The sequence below is a fragment of the Schistocerca gregaria genome, chromosome 1 (genome assembly GCF_023897955.1).
Source record: "Schistocerca gregaria isolate iqSchGreg1 chromosome 1, iqSchGreg1.2, whole genome shotgun sequence".
Classification (NCBI taxonomy): Eukaryota; Metazoa; Arthropoda; class Insecta; order Orthoptera; family Acrididae; genus Schistocerca; species Schistocerca gregaria.
Window position 1 is genome coordinate 329,630,812 of NC_064920.1, and position 18,955 is coordinate 329,649,766.

General features: G+C 41.9%; 1 protein-coding gene across 1 annotated transcript in view; it reads left to right on the forward strand.

Annotated features, from left to right (window-relative positions):
* The window catches only part of LOC126344047 (uncharacterized), a 524,480-nt gene extending 507,050 nt beyond the window's left edge, over window positions 1-17,430 (forward strand). The window contains exon 8 of the transcript XR_007565159.1: window positions 17,419-17,430. The gene's annotated coding sequence lies outside the window, so the exon portion shown is untranslated. The remainder of the gene's footprint in view (window positions 1-17,418) is intronic.
* Window positions 17,431-18,955: the final 1,525 nt, after the last annotated feature.

Sequence of the window (18,955 nt, forward strand, 5' to 3'; positions counted from 1 at the left end):
AACAGACAAAGATAACCCAGATTCAAGATTTATCCCGAATACAAGGAATCCAGAGAGAAGAAAATGATTGAAGAAGTCCGTATAGGGAACATCACGAACACGCATAGAAACTGATGAAAACAACAAAATTATGTCAAGCCTAGAGAAAGAGCAAACGTATATGGTGGAACATCACTGCGATCAAGATTAAAGTAGGGAATAATTTCAACAGTCATAAAACAACAACAAAATGGTAAGAATTGGTAGAGGTACAGAAAAAGTCACTAAAATTATTAGATGAGAAAGACGCAGCTACGATAATAACGGACTGAACGAAATAGAACAGTACTTTACAAAGAACAACATCCGCAATTTTTGCAAGACCTTAAGAGCAAATTTATAAGGTTACCAGCGTACTAGTCTGTGCATCCCAGTACCAGGTGGATCCCTGGAAACTAATCAAAATAACTAACGAGAGTCTCATAGCCAAATGTTTCAGTATACTCCTCAGTTGTGAAGCGCCATCTGAACAACTCCGATATACAAAACCAGCTCCGAATCGTAACTGTCTTCTACTCTCATACGAAGAAATAGTGATCTTAATGAAATCACTGAAAAACAATGGATCACCTTGCGAGGATGGAATTACTGCAGAATTACTGAAATTGGATTAAAAAAAAACATAACACAGAAATACTACAAATTAAGCGACGCAGGAATACTACAGTCACATTTGCAGAATTAAAAAATGCTTACAGTCTGCTGACATATAATCCCCGTCTTAGGAGTTGATGGAAACCATCCAGCGAACATTAACGGGAACCACCTCAAAAGTGAAATTCGTGGGAGAAATGCTCCATATACAGGAAGAAGTCACAAGAAGGTGGCTTATCGACACTCTTGTTCAAACTACACTCCTGGAAATTGAAATAAGAACACCGTGAATTCATTGTCCCAGGAAGGGGAACCTTTATTGACACATTCCTGGGGTCAGATACATCACATGCTCACACTGACAGAACCACAGGCATATAGACACAGGCAACAGAGCATGCACAATGTCGGCACTAGTACAGTGTATATCCACCTTTCGCAGCAATGCAGGCTGCTATTCTCCCATGGAGACGATCGTAGAGATGCTGGATGTAGTCCTGTGGAACGGCTTGCCATGCCATTTCCACCTGGCGCCTCAGTTGGACCAGCGTTCGTGCTGGACGTGCAGACCTCGTGAGACGACGCTTCATCCAGTCCCAAACATGCTCAATCGGGGACAGATCCGGAGATCTTGCTGGCCAGGGTAGTTGACTTACACCTTCTAGAGCACGTTGGGTGGCACTGGATACATGCGGACGTGCATTGTCCTGTTGGAACAGCAAGTTACCTTGCCGGTCTAGGAATGGTAGAACGATGGGTTCGATGACGGTTTGGATGTACCGTGCACTATTCAGTGTCCCCTCGACGATCACCAGAGGTGTACGGCCAGTGTAGGAGATCGCTCCCCACACCATGATGCCGGGTGTTGGCCCTGTGTGCCTTGGTCGTATGCAGTCCTGATTGTGGCGCTCACCTGCACGGCTCCAAACACGCATACGACCATCATTGGCACCAAAACAGAAGCGACTCTCATCGCTGAAGACGACACGTCTCCATTCGTCCCTCCATTCACACCTGTCGCGACACCACTGGAGGCGGGCTGCACGATGTTGGGGTGTGAGCGGAAGACGGCCTAACGGTGTGCGGGACCGTAGACCAGCTCCATGGAGACGGTTGCGAATGGTCCTCGCCGATACCCCAGGAGCAACAGTGTCCCTAATTTGCTGGGAAGTGGCGGTGCGGTCCCCTACGGCACTGTGTAGGATCCTACGGTCTTGGCGTGCATCCGTGCGTCGCTGCGGTCCGGTCCCAGGTCGACAGGCACGGGCACCTTCCGCCGACCACTGGCGACAACATCGATGTACTGTGGAGTCCTCACGCCCCAGGTGTTGAGCAATTCGGCGGTACGTCCACCCGGCCTCCCGCATGCCCACTATATGCCCTCGCTCAAAGTCCGTCAACTGCACATACGGTTCACGTCCACGTTGTCGCGGCATGCTACCAGTGTTAAAGACTGCGATGGAGCTCCGAATGCCACGGCAAACTGGCTGACACTGACGGCGGCGGTGCACAAATGCTGCGCAGCTAGCGCCATTCGACGGCCAACACCGCGTTTCCTGGTGTGTCCGCTGTGCCGTGCGTGTGATCATTGCTTGTACAGCCCTCTCGCAGTGTCCGGAGCAAGTATGGTGGGTCTGACACACCGGTGTCAATGTGTTCTTTTTTCCATTTCCAGGAGTGTAGTATTGGAAAAAACGTCAAAGAATAGGAACAGCACGTCAGAGGTATTTAGATTGGAAAAGAGAAATTGAAGAGAGTCACTGTGAAATTATTGTCCTTTGCAGATGGGCTAGGTATATTACGGAACAACAGAGACTAAGCAAAATTAGCACTAGATAAACTGCATGATATCTTCCGTGAAACCGCACTCCAAATCTGAAATGGAAAAACACAGTATATAGACACCAGATCAACAAGGAAATCCCTCAATGAAAACAAAGTATAGAAAAATCTGAGTCATTCACTTCAAGTACTTAGGAGAAAGCATGAAATTTACAGGACTGAACACAATTTCCAACAGAGTAACAATATTCAAACTGCAAAACGCGTACCAAGTGACTTGGCGTCACAACGAAGGAGCGGTATCTCTTAATACAAAACCACCATACTACAACACGGTTGTTTTGCTAGAAGCCTTGTATGTGCCGGAAACACAGAAATTAGAGCGATGATTGCTAGGAATAAGAAAGGAAAGTTCTTAAGAAAATCCATGGCACTGTCCGAGACTGATCAAGCGTCTTACGACCTACAACGGAAGATCACATAAAAATTTAGGGAAAGCACCTATGTAGGATGGGCACCTATGTAGGATGGATGAAGACAGACTCTTCAAGAACATTTTTAAGATCATTAATGAGAGTAAATTAAAAGCCAATCGGATGAAGGAAATACACAAAGACCTGGAATGACTGAACATCTCAGCACAAGAAATTAATGACAGAAAACAATTCACAAATAAATTCAGAGACAAGAGAATTGAAAAAGTCACAAAAAATAAATAACGGGAAGAAACAGAAGGAAGAAAGAAATATAAGGAAGTAAGAAGAACCATAGCGTATTAATGAAGTAGTTTCGGGTAGAAAATAAAGGAAAAATAGGTGAAGCTGTGATTAGTTCAGCTCATACGCTCTCCTAAATGGAAATAATATCATAATTTACAAAATTTTCTCAGCATGATTACTCCAGAGAAAACAAGAACTCTTAGAACATAAGATTGGTGAATACTAGGCAGGCTTCCTCCCCAGTCATTCACGCACAGAACAAGTCTTCAGTCTGAAAACAATCCTAATAAACAAGGCTGACAGGAATGCGCCAATCATTTGCACTTTCATAATTTTCAGGAAATCATACGATTCTCTTGACCAGTTATCCATAACCAATGTCTTAGAAGAAAAGGGACTCTTGACAAAAACCTAAGTTCCCCACTATTGTTCAACCTAGTCTTGGACAAAGTAATCAGGGAATGGGAAAACCGAAAATCCAATGACACTGAAAACCAACATGACTAAGACGATCCTGGGGCAAGACAGTAAACTCAAACCTAGCTTGCAAAGACGACCTTGCTGTACTCTCGGATAATGAAGAAACAGGAACGAAACAAATAGAAATACACAAAGAATGGCTAGAAAAACTAGGTCTCCAAATCTCTTTCCAGATTTTCCAGAAGTCTGTCTTCTCGCTAAAAATTAAAGGTAAAAATATTAGGCACAAAATACGGCAAGATAAACAGAGTTTCACATTTCAAATATCTAGCTGAGATCTTCGAACCTACAGGATCAGAATGTATAGAACAAAGACCAGATTACAAGAAATGAAGTAAGCTTACGGCAGAACAAAAGACATATATAGTAACAAATGCATGTCCTTTCAAACAAAGGTTAGACACTAAAACACATTAATCAAGCTTGAAATACTGTACGCAAGTAAGGCACCAACATCCCATATGAAGAACGAGATAACATACTAAAAGAAGAACTCAAAATCATGAGAAAAATTCTCTGCCCGAAGCTGACCGAAGACCGATACAGGTTACGCTCTGGGAAAACCACAGAGAAAATGTCAATACTAGTGGCAGATTTTAAAAAAAGGATGTTAAAGTCCTATGGGCACATCAGCAGGCTACCACCAACAAGACTCAAAAACAGAATTCTGACCTGCACACAAGGGGCCAAGTCGAGAATACTATGGATCACACAAGTCAAACGTGACCTAGCAAAAGCACAAATCGATCCATCTGAAGTTCAAGAGAGGAACTTATTCAGAGAATAGATATAAAAGTGGAATGTGAGAAAATGAAGCTCCAGAGAAACCAGGGGCGAAGTGGGCTGAGGACAGATAGGGACTCCAAGGAGAAAAAATGAGAGAATCGTGGGAGATCAGAAGGAATGCTCAAATGAGGTGGAATGTTTTGGGCGATTCTACGGCGTCTCGAGGCAAATAATAATAATAATAACAACAATAATATACTGTTTCCACATATACAACGAATTATCTTAGTTTAAGACATAACAGTGTTCTTAGCCCTACCATGACAATATAGTCTAATGGTCATATCCAAAAAAAAAAAAAAAAAAAACCATTGTGAGGACTACTGGCATTGTTAGCAGCATCACCATTGAAGCATTCGCGTCCGGCCATCCTGATTTAGGTTTGCGGTGGTTTCCCTAAATCGCTTCAGACAAATGTCGCGATGGTTCCTTTGAAAAAAACACGGCGGACTTCCTTCCCCATCTTTCCGTAATCCTATGGGACCGCTGACCTCGTTGCTTGATCCCCATTCCCAAATCAGTCAACCAATCAATAAACAATTTAAGCTGTTTAGGCTGTTAACAAACATGGTATGTGTGTCGTGGGAAAATGTTGTGGTATGTTGCTTGCTTAAGACGAGAGAAAAATAACTATGTTCGTATTTCTTGTCATCAAAACCCATCAATGTATTAATAGCTGCTGAACCTAGCTACAGACGATTTTCATTTATTTGGACACCAGGCAGATAGTACCGCTGACAGCCCTTTCTCGTTTCAGTTCCAGTGCCAGCACTAAGTTTAGCAACGGTAGGAACACAAATATCTTGCTACTTTTACACAGCCTTTGTTTTTCCGTAATAACTATCTCCTGCTATTGATAACTTTTCTGTGGTGTGTTACTGAGGATAAACAATAACTTAGTTGTGAGAGAGATACGAAAATAATTTATCCCATTAGGTTACATCGTTTCGTCCATACTTCCACAGCAGTTACAGTAAGAGACTTTATCCTCGCAGCAGAGTCGGCATCTAACAAACTTGTTGCGCAACTTCCTTCTAATCCCTAAGGCTCAAGTCCGGACCCTGTCCGTCGCAGTCGTCATCTAGTTATCGAAATGAAACTGCTGCTTTCTCTTTCAGCGTCCCAGAAAATAAAGACCGTCTGGTGACGTAACTCATAGTGAAAACAATTAGTTACCCAATATATCAGATTTTAGTTTCCCAATCCACCGTCTGGCAGCGATTATTTAACTGTTGGTGAGCTGAATCGAAGGAAATTTTGGTTATTTAACAGAACATTCTTCAAATAACAAGCGTGTTTCTTTTAGAATGCCTTTTCAGCACGAGGAGGTTCTGTATGTTAAGAATGTATGAGAATAACCTCATCCAGGAATACTGCCCCAAATTAATTCTCACAATGTTGCAGTTATCAGTGGTATAGATATTAGTGTCAGAGGCGCTAAGAAATAGCTAAAATCACTAAAATGGAATAAAGGAACATGACCTATGGAATCCCTGTGGGATTATATACAGAAATTGTAACTTAGTTAGATCCTCTTTCAAGAATAATTTTTTAAGTATAATCTACCGCAAGACCCTTGATTAAAAACTTTGTCCACAGTTGGAGGAAAGAAACATGTCACACCTGTCTACATGACGAATAGCAGAAGTGATTCACACAATTGTCGTCTAATATTTTTGACATCCATCTGTTGTAGAATCGTAGAATATATGAGGTCAATAGTAATCTCTGAACTTTTGATGCTATTTCAGTTATCTAGAGTGAAGTAATGTCTAAAAATAGATCCCGATAATGTTTCTAAGCAGTAAAAATATTGGCAGTTCCTTTGAAATGTTTCTAAATGTAAAACTGGGTACTACCTTAAGCAGAAAAAAGAGTAATATCGTAAGACTACAATATAACTGTTGGTATCAGTCAAATCATGCAAATATCTGGGTAAACAGTTTGCAGGGATGTGAAATGGATGGATCAGATAAACTCAGTCGAACGTACAACGGATGGCAGACTTCGGATTATTGGTAGTATACTAGAAAAGCTGCAACGACATTTAACGGGAGAGCGTAACAGGAATGGCGATAGGCTGAATTGGTCGATACTTGTTGGAAGATACCAAATATCCTATAAAAGCGAAGTTACAGAGTTTCAAGAATCGACTTTAACCGAGGAGCTTAGAAACATCCGCTACATGTGGCTCTCATGGGTACCACAAAAACAAGATTAGACTAGTTACAGGGCGCTCAGAGCCTTTGAAGCAATAATTCTTCCCACTCTTCCTTGATTCGTTCAGCTGCCATTCTCTTTACTTTGTATACTATTTATTGTACAAGTATTTTCTGGATGACTTTTTAGCGACAGATTATGTCATATATGTAGTTGCTCCTACGGCATGATGTTACGCTCATAAATTAGTTCGAGGTGTGGACGCTATTTTAGGAGCGCGTTCTTAAAAGGCTTTGCAACGGCTACTTGGAGCACCTCTTCATGCCGTTTGTAGAAACTGCTTCCTACTAAAATTCTCAAGTTTTAAGCCCCTGAATGTGAAAGACAAAGGTACTCAGAACTTCACAATGTATACGACAGCGAAAAATTGGCTGCAGTTTCTATTATGGCGAATGTAAGATCAGTACTGAAAGCCGTCATGATCGTGCCGAGCCTCCTCGAACTGTCTTCTGCAAACATAATTTATGTAATTTCATGAACCTGGGCTTGTGAAAAGTAAAATACATCAACGAAAAGGTATCGAAACGGAACGAGAGAAAAATGAAAATAAACGGAGGACAGAAACTCCACAATCAACACAGGAACTACAGTACGCCGAGCGGTCTAAGGCGCTGCAGTCATGGACTGAGGTGCTGGCGGACGTTCGAGTCCTCCCTCGGTCATCAACGTGTGTTTTTGTGCTTAGGATAAGTAGTGTGTAAGCGTAGGGACTGATGACCAAAGTTAAGTCTCATAAGATTTCACACACATTTGAACATTTTTTGAACTACAAATCACACAAACAGGCCCTGCGCATTCAAACACTCTGCTTCCCGAGCGGGAAGACGTGCCGGTCCCCGGCACGAATCCTCTCGGTGAAATGTAAACATTCAGTGTATCTGAAAATGACAAGAAAAAATTTCAGAACTAGATGTGCAAAACACATAAGAAGATGGAAACTGAAAACAGCCATGCTATCTTTGCTGACCACCTAATAAAATATGAACTAGAATCCTCTTACACGGAAATGGATACATAAATTGTAAGGATGAAAAATCACAACATAAAACTCTTAATATTACAGGAAAAGAGCCTTTATATTGAACAAGAAAGTAATAAATGAACAAATTCATTTATAGTAAGTTCCTATGCGACCAAACTGCTGAGGTTATCAGTCCCTAGACTTACACAGTACTTAATGTAACTAACTCACGCTAAGGACAACACACACACAACCTCGTCCAAGGGGTGGACTCGAACCTTCGAGGGGGGGGGGGGGGAGGGGAGTCGCGCGAACCGCGGCAAGGCGCCTCAGACGGAATAAATGAACAAATCAGTCCTATTTTACGATGAAAAATCACAACGTAAAACTCTTAACATTACAGGAAAAGAGCCTTGTCAGTGACCAAAAAAAGTAATAAATGGTCAACCAGTATTTTTAGCCACTACTATAAAAATAAACACGGATGAAGTAGATACCCAGACTAAATAATAGCTTTTAAAAAAAGTATCGCACATACCCACTCACCCGCCCACGCACGCACACACGCACACACACACACACACACACACACACACACACACACACAAGTGACAAAACAATATAAACTCTCTGTATCTCTACACCGCAACAGGAACAAAAGAGAAACGAAAAGCACAGAGTGGCAGCTAGCAACATTACATATAGTAAACAAACCAAAACAGAACAAATTAACAGCGGAAGCGAGGGGTGAAGTCGAAATGTGTTCGTAAAACGTCTGGGTATGCAAGCCTTTTAATTATGTGCCACATACACAAAATTTTTGTAACTATTTTGGAGAAAAGCGATATTGTAAGCTATATAAAATTAGTGAAAAACAGTCTTAATCACAATGGTTATTTTATTTAAAATGACCGGTTTCGGCTTAATCTTAGGCCATCTTCACAGTAACACTGTCAGTTGAAGTTAAGTATGTCCAGAAAAGTCAGTAGGCCACAGTCGCTAAACGTTCAGTATCAGCAACTGAGGTCTACTGACTGTTCGAGGTGTACCGACTGTTCAGGACATCGTTAACTTCCGCCGATGGTGTCATTCTGAAGATGGTCTCAGACAGGCTCAAACCGGTCATTGTCAATAAAAGAAGCATTGCGATCTAGACTGTTTATCACTAATTTTATACGTTACATATACAATGATAAGATCACAAATAGAGAATAAAAACAGTTCTTTGAGCAGTGCTACAAAAAATCGTTTCTCACCTCACAGCAAAAAATAACAAGAGACTGCAATGTGGTGACAAATTTATAACCATTACGTAACGCAATTCCTTACGTTTGTACTATTATTATTATAATTATTATTCTTTATTTTTATTATTATTTTGTAGCCTTCAGAGAATCACTCTATCCATTTATACTAAGGGGTGTACAAGTTCTTGTTATTTACTAATATAATTCAGTTCAATAATAATTCAGTAACACAATTAAATAGTAAAGCGATTACGGAAGAATTATAAGAATTTATTATTCTTATGTAAATGGTGTTGTGCTCTTGTGTCTGTCCAGTATTTCTAAATTCTTTCAGAAATTTCCTTTCCTACATATACAGGGTGTCCCAGTTATCTTGTCCACCCAAAATATCTCTGGAACTATAACAGCTATTGGAAAACCACTTTCATCGGTATCAATGTAGGGCTGGGGCCCATGAATGTACATCTTTGGAAACATTCTAAAACGAAAGCATATGAGTTTTTTAACACAACCTTGTGTTTTTTAAATGGACCACCTATATTTTTTCTTCAACAATCCATAGCATGACAAAGGACATACACAATGGCGTTGATTGCATCACAATATTCCCATTACATCCCGAGACATTGAGACGCGAAGTTGACGCTTGAAACACCCGACATGCGCTGCTAGCGCACGTCCTGAGGCTCAAGCGTGAACCCCATGCTGCCCGTAATCGCAGTGTGATTGACATGTGTAATCACACCTCCACACTTATCAAGAGGTCCGAAACGAATAATACGGTCTGCTGCCACCAAGTCCCATAAGGACAAAATGGTTTCGCTCTTGCACGTTTTACGTATCTACGTACACAATATGAACCAGTACCGATCGGTATACACCCATCAGGTTGTCTTATTTATCCTGCACACCCAAAATAAGGTTTATCTCATGCGTTATATGAACCATTGTGCCTGTCGCGCAGGGCTTGGCTCTATCTATTCAAGTGTCCAATGTAGTTCCCACTACTGCCACAGATACCATTTCGCCTTGTTTATGATTTGCTACCCATGCAAACTCCTGTACTCCACCACCCTCCGAGCATCCCATTTGTTGTTGCTTTGGCGTGCAGTACACCGCTTGCCAGTGTAGTCGCGCATCAGGGTAATCTAGTGACAGCTCGGAGGTAGTACACATTGTGAATAAACGTTGTGTTGTGGAACTTATACTGTACAGTATAATGTACACACATGAAGATATGGTAGAAATGCTACTGATCTATGGAGAATGTACGTTGACTGGAAATGTTATGAGATTGCTTGTTTGTTGATAGTATTGTTAGAGAACATTGTGATTATTAAGTTAATATGTCTGTTTTTTACCCGGCTCTACATACCTGTACTGTACCCTGTTGTAGGTGGACGAAATGCTGTTCAGGCAGAACGACTGTACAGAAGACGATTCCCTGACAAGCCATCGCCTTCGCGCCTGATGTTTAGTCGTCTCACGTCTCGTCTACGTGAAACGGGAAGCTTAAATCAGTACCTCGACATCGTCCTAGAACACGCACAGATGAACGTGCTCAAGTTGCTGTACTCGCTACCATAGCTGAGAATCCTCAAATCAGCACACATCAAATTGAACGTGAAGTTGGCGTGTCGAAATCAAGTGCACAGCGTATTCTGAAACGTCATATATTTCATCCTTACCATGTTCATTTACACCAGGATCTTCATGCAAATGACTTCCGAAATTGGGTAACATTTTGTCGGTGGGCTCAGGAAAAACTTCTGACTAATCCAATTTTTTTTGCGGATGTTCTCTTTACTGACGAGGCATCATTCTCCAACAAAGGAATTGTCAATATGGGGAATATGAATTATTGGTCCGCAGACAATCCAAAATGGCTCCGTTAGGTAGAGCATCAACGTATGTGGAAAGTTAATGTTTGGTATGGGATTATTGGAGATACCATTATCGGACCTTTCTTTATAAATGGCATACAAAATGGCAGACAATACTCCAGATTTATACGACACAATCTTCCTGTTCTCTTGGACACCGTACCTCTGAACCGGAGAATGGTCATGTGGTATCAGCATGACGGATGCCCTGCACATAACGCCTTACGAGCACGACGACTTCTGAACCGTTAATTCCCTGGTAGATGGATTGGACGAGGTGGCCCAGTTAGGTGGCCTGCCCGATCTCCGGACCTTACACCGTGGATTATTTTCTTTGGGGAGCAGTGAAGGATGCTGTTTACCAACATGAACCAACAACACCAGAGGACATGAAGCAAAGCATTATTGATGCTTGTACAGCCATCAAAGAGGAAACAGTAGCACTAAGTAGGGCATTCTTCATCCGCAGAGTGACCCTATGTATACAAGTTAATGGGCATCACTTTGAGCATGAGATGTGAACGCTATGTTTAGTATCTAGTGCTAGCATCACAGTGGAAGTTTCTACAAAGGGCCATTTTACCCAGTGGTGTTAAGAAGCGTTTGTTTGCAATAGTTTGTCATTTAACGCATTAGATAAACATAACATTGATAATTCTGTCATAATAAAACTAATTGGTTAAACATGTTTACATTCATCTTCTATGTCCCACCTAAACTTCCCAAATCAAAACATTTTTACCTAAACAACGGTAAAACTTTTAGTCCACTTGCTCGTTTCACTAAAACATGAATTTTACTATTACGAGTCACTATTACTGTCACTTGCGCTAGATCTACAGTAAAGTAAAGTTTTAACGTTGAACGGCATTACACTTTTAGTAACGGATTAACGATAAGCGAAGTTAACTTTGTGACTAACTTTGCGGTACACAGACATGTTACAGAACCGCATCACCCCTAGACTATGGGATAAATACCTGCTAGAATGTACGACGTTAATGCAGGATGGCAGCAGACCGTATTATTCGTTTCGGACCTTTTTATAAGTATGGAAGTGTGATTACGCATGTCAATCACATCGCGATTACGAGCAGCATGGGGTTAACGCCCGAGCCTCAGGACGTGCGCTAACAGCGCTTGTCGGGTGTTTCAAGCGTCAACTTCGCGTCTTAATATCTCGCGATGTAATGGGAATATTGCGATACAATCTGCGCCATTGTGTATGTGCTTTGTCATGCTTTCGATTGCCGAAGAAAAAATATAGGAGGTCCATTTTAAAAAAAAATAAGTTTGTATTAAAAGACACATATGCTTTCGTTTTAGAATGTTTCCAAATATGTACGTTCATGGGCCCAAGTCCTACATTGATACCGATGAAAGTGGTTTTCCAATAGCTGTTATAGTTCCAGAGATATTTTGGGTGGACAAGATAGCTGGGACACTATATACATATATGCCGTAACGCAAATGTTGGGTTTGGAACGAAGAAAACTTAGCGAGCAACATCTTCCTCTCAACTATTCACTCATATGGTATTACAGCTCCTACAAAATTAAATAAGTACCCAACTGTCCTAAATAAATGATGTCACAACAGCACGAACTACTGGCTAAAAAGGTCTACGCTCTCCCACAACCCACCATTTCCTTCAGAGGTAGAGTGAAAGATTTAAAATATATATTTTGTGTCTCCATATATATAGAGTAAGGTGACAAAAGAGATGGGATACCTCTTAACATGTCGGACCTCCTTTTTCCCGGCGCATCTCAGTAACTCGACGTGGCATGGACTCAACAAATCATTTAAAGTCCCCTGCGGAAATTTTGAGCCTTGCTGCCTCTGCAGCCATCTACAATTGCGAAAGTGTTGCTGGTGCAGGATTTTATGCGCGAACTCAGCTCTCGATTATGCCTTTCGCTCGAATTGCCGCATTGTCCATGAACAACTGTGGCCCAATGACATGGCGCTCTGTCATCAGTAAAAATTGCTTCGTGGCTTGGGAACAATTCCGTCGTAGTTTGGGAACATGAAGTCTATGAATGGCTGTAAATGGTCTTCAAGTAGGCGGACATAAACATTTCCAGTAGCTGAACGGTTCAGGTTGACCAGAGTTCCCAGTCTATTCCGTGTAAACACCGCCTACATCGTTATGGAGGCACCATCAGCTTGCACAGTGCCTTATTGTCAAGTTGGGTCCTTGGATTCATGCGGTATGTGCCACACTCGAGTTTTAGCATAACCTCTTACCATACGAAATCGAGATACATTCGACCAGGCCACGGATTCCAGTCGTCTGGCGTTCAACTGATATGATTGCGAGTCCAGGAGCGGCTCTGCACGCAATGCCGTGCTGTTAGCAAACGCAACCGGGTCGGTCATCTACTGACATAGCCCATTAACGCCATATTTATCCACACTGCCCTAAAGGATACGTTCGTCACACGTTCCACGTTGATTTCTCGGTTTATGTCACGCAGCGTTAACAGTACGCAATCGCGGCTGCTCTCGGTCGTTAAGTGAAGGCCTTAGGCAACTATGTTGCCCATAGTGAGGCCTGAAATTTGGTATTCTCGGCACACTTTTGACACTGTGTATTTCAGTAATTGAATTCCCTAAAGATTTCCGAAATAGAATGTCCCATGTGTCTATCTCCCGCATTGATTCCGTGTTCATAGTCTGTTGATTCCCGTTGTGGGGCCATAATCACGTCGGAAATTTTTTCATATGAATCACCTGAGGAAAAATATCAGCTACGCCAATGCAATATCCTTTTATACTTTGTGTATGCGATACTAACGCCATTTGTATATGAACATATCGCTATCCCATGACTTCCGCCACCTCAGTGCAATTTTAAACAGAAATTGTACACACAACAATGCGCTGCTTTGTTTTCTACCTCACTGAGCAGTTTAAAAAGAAATATAAAAGTTATACTTATGGCTTATCAGCTAATGGTTAGAATACTACCACTGGATCTGCATCGTCTGAAACTTTTGCAATCCTACAATATTATAACCATCCGAAATACTGTTTTTTGAAGCTGCTATCTTCACAGATACAGCACAGCAGCTGAAGATATCCTCATTATTCCCGTAGAACAACTGTGCCAGAACATTTACTCACTCATTTTAATCGAGTTCAGTTCACCATCTCGCTCTTCATGAGAAAAAGCTATGTAAATAGATTCGGGAAAAAATTTGGATGGCAATGTATATAATAAATGATTACTGGAATGGCTGACAGATTCAGGTAAGTATGGCAACGGTAGGTACAGCCGTGGCCAAACGAGTGAGACCCCTCGCCATTTCGTTATGCTGATCCGCACAGCTTTAAAGTCTGCTACACAGCATAACAGGCAAGGCGACGAAGTGCTACCAACATACTACGCGCAGGCGTGAAACTGAAGAACTACCCGAACTTTGTCACAGTGTTTTCATTCATGTGTAAGACTATATTAATGCTAATTAGTATGTTGAACACAACACATAAATAAAAGATATAAGTGAAAGAAGAAACGCTAATTAGTATGAACTGTACTAATAAAAATGAATTTCAGCTTATCCAGATAACATAAATATTTTAGTAAGACAAGTACCCCACATCGTTACGAATTAGCAAAATATTGTGCCCATTCCGCCGCGAAACGGTCTGTGTCAACGTTCAGACGAGTCATACTGGATTACCGTTGCTGGCCTACCATGATAGTGTGCAAATTTAGCAATGCGTGAAAATTCTTAGCGAAATTGATTTAAAAATAATTCAGTGCCACACTAAGTCAGTTCATTTATTGGCAGAAGCGGAAAAAGTAGGCAGTAACAAGTATGAAATTCTACAACATTTTCATATTTAGATCCACAGGGCGCCGGTACAGAATAAAGGCAGCAATAAAACTTATTGGGGGCCCGATAATTTCTTAAAATCTCTCTACTAATAGTCTATCTGCCACCATCAAGATTAGAACCGAAAACAAACCAGACCCCCCCTTGCAGTAGAAAACACCTTTCACTACGCTAGCAGACAAACCAGGAAAATAGCCCTCTATTATTACCCCAGACATGAATAAGCCGGCAATTTCTCAATGAAAATGGCAAAATGATCGGCAGTTTCTGTTGTACAGAGCTTTCTAGACACAAAACATGAATTTTCTACCTTTATGTCACCGATTATGTGACAATCATTCGGGATGTTTGTCGAAATAACAAAATACTGTTATTAGTGAGTACACGTATTCTACAATGTTTAGAGCCGGCCGCGGTGGTCTCGCGGTTCTAGGCGCGCAGTCCGGAACCGTGTGATTGCCGCGGTCGCAGGTTCGAATCCTGCCTCGGGCATGGATGTGTGTGATGTCCTTAGGTTAGTTAGGTTTAAGTAGTTCTAAGTTCTAGGGGACTAACGACCACAGCAGTTGAGTCCCATAGTGCTCAGAGCCATTTGAACCATTTGAAAAATGTTTAGAATTCTTCATTAGACTTGCCACAGCCAGAAAACGTTCATTAGCCGAAGTGTTGCTTAAGCTAGCTAAGGGAATTTCTGCACTTATAAAATGCAGTGACATTAATACTGGGATCTGAATAACCACGTGTATAGGCAAATGGATTTTACTTGCGTTCCTGTAAACGTTAATAGGGTCGAAAGGGTAGTTACGAGTAATATGCTGCAACTAGAACATTTCGAATAAAGAGTAGCTATTTTCGTTGTTAGGATTTCGTCACCTAAATCGTTAAAAATGGAACCCTACTAGTCTCACCTACTTGACCGCCTATCTGTCTACCCAACCCTTAAAATCCGTTTACCTCGAGTACGGGTAGACGTAATAAGCGGAAATGTATCGCTCTTCCTGCGGTATACGGTCCCTTGGTGGTGTAAAAAAGTGAGCTTCTATGTCAACACAATCTTAAGATAAAGCCGTTTATCTAAAGAAGATTTACGCTAAAGGTCAAAAAATAGCTATAAGAACTATTCTACCAAAGTGCTTAGGTCATCAGTCGCCTGGACCTAGAACTACTTAAACGTACCTAGCCGGACACACACCCATTCCCGGTGAAGGATTCGAACTGACGCCGCAAGTAGCCGCACGGTCCGCGATATGACGCTGTTGAACGCACGGCTAACCCGCGCCGGCAAGATACGAAATTTACTCGCTAATAACAGTATTTTGTTCTTTCCATAAACATTAGACAGACTCCTACAGTGGTGCCACACCACGAAAATGACCATATCACCAAGCAAATCGACATACTTACTACTTAAAGGACAACTAATCAGGAACCCTACAGTCAGAATTGACGGCACACCGGTACTGCGAAGACGAGACACACGTTACCTAGGAGTCATCATTGATGAGAAATGGAACTTCGGAAAACACATTGAAACTGTAACCCAAAAAGCTCTGCAAATATTAAACAACCTCATTTCCATAGGACACAAAAGATTTCACCTACCTCCACATCTCATTAAACTTTATCACAATAGTATCCTAACTTCAGTAGTGGGTTACGGCTCCGGGGTCTGGGCGCACAGACTCACGAGGGTTGTGCCCGCCATGGCAGTGAGAAGGGTTCAGAGAAGCATGGTTCTAAGATCTGTGGGCGCTTATAGAACATCTCCAGGAGGGGCCCTATTAGTCATAATGGGGCTCTGCCCACTTGACATCAAGATTAGGGAGCAAGCAGCCTGGTATTGGGCAAAAAAAGGGAACCAGGGGAAAATAGAAGAAATCATAGGTGTGAGGGTAGAGGACAAAAGGGGGATTAGAAGAAGGGGGGAAGAACTTTGGCAGGGGTCCTGGGAGACAGAAGAAACTGGTCGCAGAACCTTTCAGTTCTTGCCGAACGTGAGGGAGCGTTTAGAAATGAAGCACTTTCAGCCAACACGGGGACTGATCCATTTTCTCACTGGACATGGACCCTACCCGACATACTTATGTCGGTTTGGGAAGAGGGCTACGCCCGCGTGTGACTGTGGCGCGCCGGAAGGCACTCCGGATCATGTGATTTACGAGTGCCCTCTCTTCAATGATGTAGCGACTACACTTCGAGACGGACTACCGAACCATGACACGTATCAACTCCTCAGACGTGAAGACACTTTTCAGATGATTAATACTCTGGCCAACGAGGTATCACGGAAAGTGTTAAATGAATATCTGAGGGAGATAAACTAAGAATGCGAAAATGAACACCGATATTGTCTAGATCCCTTTTCCCATACCGCCAGCGCGCGGACTGGCCGACTTCACATCACAGTTGGGATCCGCCGCGCGCAGGATTAGGGGGAGGAGGGGTTAATCTCACCGACTTAGAGATGCACCGGGACTTAGGATAAGTTAGTTTCGTAGGATTTAGAATAGGATATTATGTTAGGTTATGGAACTGCAGCGAGTTAACATCTTGGCCAGCCCAGTGCCGGGGGCAAGCTCTTTGGGGTTAGCTCGAAGAGCAAGGCTTGCAAAGTAGGTTTATATATTCTACTGGCACATATGTGACGCTGCAGGTGTAGAAATTAGCAATTAGTGACAGTAATAGTTTCTTAAGTAGTAGGGATAGTTAGTATAGTGCCCATTGTTGTAGTAACCTGTAGCACATCATATTTTGTAGTATGCTGCATGAAACAATAATAAATGTATTAATATTACGACCCACTAATGCTATTAAGGAAGTGGGTTAATATTGTATAATTATTATTATTGATGATGAATAAAGGTTAAAAAAAAAAAAAAAAAAAAAACATCCCGACTTATGGTCACACAAGCGGTGACATAAAGCTAGAAAACTCATGGTTCTGAGTCCAGAAAACTCTGTGCAACAGAAAATGCAGATCATTTTGGCATTTTCATTGCGAAATTGCCGGCTTATTCATGTCTGTTTTCCTGGTTTGTCTGCTAGCGTAGTGAAAGGTGTTTCCTACTGCAAAGGTGGTTTGCTTTGTTTTCGGTTCTAATCTTGATGGAGAAAGATATACTGTCAGTAAAGAAATTTTAAGGATTTCTCGCATCCCCAATACGTTTTATTGATGCCTTAATTCTGTACGGGCGCCCTGTTGATGTAAATATGAAAATGTTGTAGAATTTCATACTTGTTACTGCCTACTTTTTCCGCTTCTGTCAATAACTGAACCGACTTAAGTGTGGCACTGAATGATTTTTAACTAAATTTCGTTATGAATCTTCACGCATTGCTAAATTTGCACTTTCGTGGTAGGTCAGCAACGGTAATCCAGTATGACTCGTCTGAACGTTGACACAGACCATTTTGCGGCCGAATGCGCATAATATTTTGCTAATTCGTTACGATCTGGGGTACTTTGTCTTAATAAAATATTTATGTTATCTGGAGAGGCTGAAATTCATTTTTATTAGTGTAGTTCATACTAATTAGCGTTTCTTCCTTCACTTATATCTTAGATTTATGAGTTGTGTTTAACACACTAATCAGTATTTAATGTGTAGAAATGATTGAAAACAGTGTGACAAAGTTCGGATACACATATGAAGATGGTAGCTGTTGTTTCGGACATGTCCGGAAGAACAGATACCATCGGTGACCATGCAGCTCGTTGAATGAAATTACAATGAAATTCATACCCTTAGCTGCATACAGGCATTAATGTAAGTCAACAGGGACAGTTGAAAATGTATGCCCCCACCGGGACCTCCTACTTACGTGGCAGACGCTCTATCCATCTGAGCCACTGAGAACACAGAGGATAGTGCGCCTGCAGGGACTCATTTCTGGCACGCCTCCCGTGAGACTCACATTCACAACTTATTGTCCCGCGCTATATTCATAGTGACCTTGCCCATTACACTCAGTACTCGCGGCTTTACTGCCGATTCCCGTAAGAGTTCGGGCACTGTTTGCGCATCTGCACAGAAGAAGACGGTCAAATGGCCGGTGAGCCTTAACTATACATAAATGAAGATGGTATCTGTTCTTTCGGACATGTCTCATTCACTTTTTGCCGGCATGATAACTCAGCGTGTTCGGTCAGAGGGCTGCGTCCTTTCTGTAATTTAAAAAAAAAAAAAACTGAGTCAAGGAATCAACGATCAAGTTGAACGGATGTCTTGTGACGTCTTCCCAGACCAAACGCAGTGAACTATATGGAACAAGCTTCTGCCATGTAAGCAGGAGATCCCAGGTTCGAGACCCGGTTGGGGCACACATTTTCAACTGTCCTCGTTGACTTACATCAACGCCTGTATGCAGCTAAGGTTATTCATTTCATAGTAAAGTTCGG